Source organism: Rhagoletis pomonella, unplaced genomic scaffold (assembly GCF_013731165.1).
Source record: "Rhagoletis pomonella isolate Grant_MI unplaced genomic scaffold, Rhpom_1.0 Rhpom_scaffold_00002, whole genome shotgun sequence".
Lineage (NCBI taxonomy): Eukaryota > Metazoa > Arthropoda > Insecta > Diptera > Tephritidae > Rhagoletis > Rhagoletis pomonella.
Genome location: NW_023458556.1, coordinates 32634496 through 32638964, shown reverse-complemented (window position 1 = coordinate 32638964; position 4469 = coordinate 32634496). Strand labels below are relative to the sequence as shown.

At 34.9% G+C, this 4469-nt stretch overlaps 1 protein-coding gene across 1 annotated transcript in view; it reads right to left on the bottom strand.

Moving 5' to 3' along the window:
* The window catches only part of LOC118733447 (zinc finger CCCH domain-containing protein 13-like), a 52060-nt gene extending 49664 nt beyond the window's left edge, over positions 1-2396 (bottom strand). Inside the window, exon 1 of the mRNA XM_036462831.1 lies at positions 2367-2396. The gene's annotated coding sequence lies outside the window, so the exon portion shown is untranslated. The remainder of the gene's footprint in view (positions 1-2366) is intronic.
* Positions 2397-4469: the final 2073 nt, after the last annotated feature.

Sequence of the window (4469 nt, the reverse complement as noted above, 5' to 3'; positions counted from 1 at the left end):
TGTGTATGTGTATGTATGTACATATTTAAGAGCACAAAATGAAAAAATGCCTGGAAAGGTGCGGCTGCCGTAAAGCTGCTAAAAAGCACTTCTTGCATCTTTTTTTTGAATGCCTTATTTTAGCATAAGCATGTGCTTGCAGATTTACTTATAAGAGCTGCTGCTTTTATGGTGGAAAGAGACTTAATCTGCTCTACCAAATCGGCAATCACCGAACATTGAAAAGCGGCGAGTATTGAGTCTCCTTTAACACAAAAGTAAGTGGCTGATATTAGTGCTATAAATTTGTTTGTTTCTTTTTAAGTGAGCCTGTATTTTCAAAATAAATAAAGAGAAAACGATAAAAAAAATTTTATTTCAAATTAAAAATTTACATTGAGGCTGTAAGTTGGCTTATTTGCACACTAAATAATGCGGAAACAAGCGATATTTTTAAGTGTGTAAAAGAAACGGTAGAATAAACACAAAAATCAGTTGAACATTATAAATAAATCTGAAAGATTATTGCAGAATTTTTAAGGGAATTTCGCGATTGTACGGTATATGTGAATACCAAAAAAAACCACAGCGGACAGCCAGCATCTTCGCCTTCCAACACTAATACTCTTCAACAAACTAATTTACAAATACAAGCAGGGGACTACATTTCCCGCTCACTACATACCGCCGCCAAAAAAAATTGGGGGATTTCAGCGTGTCTGAAGGAACAATTGGTACGATAGTGTCATGAAGCTGCAGAAAAAAAGATATCTTCTACAGGGCCACGCTGTCATTAGGGCGTAAGTGCTCTGTCTGGGAATAGAGAAAAATTACCAACAATTTTTTTCCGAAAGTTAGGATCTTCCATAGATCCGATGTCCAAAAAATGCTAAAATTATGGAAGGTACACTTCTCCACCCTGCTGAATGGCACTGAGGCTAGTAGAGAAGATGAACTCGGGCTCCGTAGAACCATGTGCAATGACAACAACCGATGAGGCGGCCCACAGTGGGTGGAGCGTTTGATAGACGATGGCCATACTATTACATAAAATAGACTTCACGAGGTCATTTTAGGCACATTTCAAGCCGTAGTTACTTTTATAGAGGAACAGAAATTATTTCTTTTTGAAGCTGATTTTTTATGCAGAAATTTGTTTTATCGATGCTAAAAGTGAGAACATAAAATTTAACGAACGAAAAAATGACGGAATCTTATAATATGAAAGAAAGTTTGCTTTGAAATTAATAATATACAGTGACTCAAACAATGACCACGTGTTGATTTTCTTGAAATATTCGTAATGTTTTTCGAGCTATTTTTTTTTTGTTTTTTTTTACATAAAAATATCTAAGCTTTAACCAAGACCGTTTAAATCACAGTTACAAACTTTATACAAAATTTAGGAAAATTAAACAAATTTTTATCACAATTTCGATTTGAGATTTTGTTTTGGTGACGGATTTTTGCACTTTTTCATATAAGTATGAATTTTTTATGAAATAAAACGCGGGCGTCCTTCAGCAAAAAAAAATTACAAAATATCAACGCAACCTTGTGTAAATTACGCTTGTTATATTAAAAAACCCGAAAAAGTAGCCTCCAAATCAAAAAAAAAAAACTTTTGAAACTTGCACATCATTAGACTAAAATTGTATGGGTATAAAACGCATACCCAAAAATTTTCTAAAAATTCAGAATAAAAAGTTGAAATTTTGATGAAAATTTGTTGAATTTTCCTAAATTTTGTATAAAGTTTGAAACTGTGATTTACACGGTTTTGGTAAAAAAAATTTAGCTGGAAAAATATTACGAATATTTAAAAAAACAACAACACGTGGTCACTTGTTTGAGTCACTGTATGTATTGTATATGAACATTAGGGTGGTCTTTAAAAATATCAACATCTAAATTTTGTATGGTGCACCCTTTTATTCTACGTACAAAATCAAAGCATCCACGAAATTAAAAAAAAAGGGATCGTTGAAAAAATTTTGTAGGATTTTTGCGAATTAAAACAAAATTTTAACCTTGGAAGCGACCCCTAACATTTTTTTGTCTATTTTGAAATCTTTGTTTAACCACAGTTTTATTGAGCTCTTGACTACAATTATTAGCTCCGAGTCAAGAATTTTATTTACTTAAGGTAAGGCCTACGGTTTCGATTTGGATATGAGAGTCCTTTTTGAATTGTTCTACGGTTCCCAATATCAGTTTGGTTCCAAGTTTTTCGGTCTTAGCAGCATAAATAAAACCATTAAATTTCTGAATATTTGCAGGTTCGCTGCTTAAGTCTTTTGTTATTATTGTGCAGTCGTACTTAAAGAGTCGTCTCACTAATTGTAGTTGTCTCACTAATTGTGATTAAAAATAGTACAAATACTTACATGCAATGTAATGATACCGTTGAGCACAAGTAATTTGTCAACAAAACTGCAAGAAAAATAAAAAGCAAAACAAAACAAATTAATTAGCAAAATATCTAAATAATTAAAAGCTGTATTTCAATTTAGTTTTTTGTAAGAGAAATTAAAATTACCCAGTCTTGTATTTTAGTGCGCGTGCAAAGCACAAATATTTCAAACAAACATAATTGTACATTAAATAATTTAGTGCAATACATACATATGTATATATCTGTATTGCTGTGCCTACAGATGCAGCGAAAACAAAAACCGCTTCCAACACTCCTAATGAGTTATGTCAGTTGCTGGGTGGTTAGACCAGCATACAAAGGGGTAAGAAAAATAGTATAGCGGAAGGCTTTTGATGTATACTAGATATTTTTTTAGTGGCAATGGTACTAGTTGTGTGCGCCGCCTCCTCAAATGCCAATGGATGGAGTGTGCAGCCGATTTCAAGTTGATGATGATGATGGTAAGCAATTGACCTACATTCTCGCAGCGTATGAAAATGCCGAATGCAATGCAAAATCGAGCGAGCAGGCAGTTGGCTTGCCAAGCAGGCAGGCAGCCAGGCAGGCAGGCATGCAATTGCTGCTTGAAAGTTTCAATGGGAAACTGAACTAAAGCAAGCAACAAGTTTAAAAAATCTTAAGAAAAAAAATAAAAATAAAAGCAAAACGCTGTGGTGGGAAAAAATTGCAAAAAATCCAACAAAATAATTATGGGTCTTGACGAAAATCGCGGTGGTGGTTCGTCCACGGTTTGACTACATTTTGTTTTTACCGTCCAAATACATTCGCGGCGCTAGTCCGACTGCTTGCTGTTGCAGCTTCTTCCGCCCGCTTCTTTTTTCCTGTTTTGAATTTTTCTACGCTGCACTTAAGCGTTTTTGCTGCTATGATTTTACCAAGTACGAACTTTGAGTATTGTTTTGGCTTTTATGTTTTTTTCCGCTATTGCTGCTCCGCGATTATGCAACAGCGCGCGGCTAAAAACTACAAAAACACTAACTTTAGGCACTGTTATCTGCGGAATTGCATCGGCGAACGTGATACACGTTACCCAGCAAACGACCGCAAAAATACTAAGTATACGTCAAAACTAATTCGAAAAACAGAAACAGCAACAGCAACGGCGTCGACGTCGGTGTCGGCGTTTCGGCAAGCAAATAACTGCAACTAAGCAGCATTGTTACAACAAATAACAAATCTGCAATTACAATGGTAACTAAAGTAAGGGGAAAAAACAATGGCGTGGAATCGAAAAATTTACAGCTACACACAAGTCTTCAGCGGCAAAATGTAAAGGAAAAGCACCCAGTCGGTAAATGAGGAGCGCTTCTAAATAAATGCTTAAAGGTAGTGCATTTTCAATAATAGAAGATCTTCTTATCGCCCTGAAATTCGAAGGCAGGCAATAAAATGTTCATCAAAGCAACGAGAATTAAAGAAAGACAATAATCGCAGTGGGCATCGGTGCTCGTTTGGAACGCAGTTAAATTTCTACTGCCTCATTTTCCCTTTCTAAGAGAGGCTGAACCAGATGTGCTGAATCTCTGTTAATTCTTTGCAAAAAAGGATTAAAGTAACGAGCATGGAAGGCTCAGCAATTCAAAGGTTAATAAGTAGTGGGCCCCCTAGAAGGCCTCTTTTTTCTAATCTTGCCGACTGGGTACTTTTGAACATGATTTTGTGTGTCTAGGCAAGCAATTTGACTACATATAGAAAATATGCGGCAGCAAGTTTTCGCAAGACGACCTTATATGTATTTTGATGGATTTTTGTAAATTTGGTGAAACTGAAAAAAGTTGTATAAAAAGTAATTGAATTGGTGTTGCCATTAAAAGCGACCCTGGCAGCATTTGCCCAGTTTCTCGCTTAAAATAATTTTTGGAAACGAAAAGGACATCTGGTTTCACTTATTTTTAGTCAGATTCTAAAAGAAGAAAATTTATCAAATGCTTAATTTTAAATAGCCACCCTATTTTTTTTCTTAAATAATTTTGGAATTTTATCCACTATACAAAAAAAAAAACAAAAAAAAAGCAAATAAGCAAATGGATGTATAGAATTGACAACAACAACC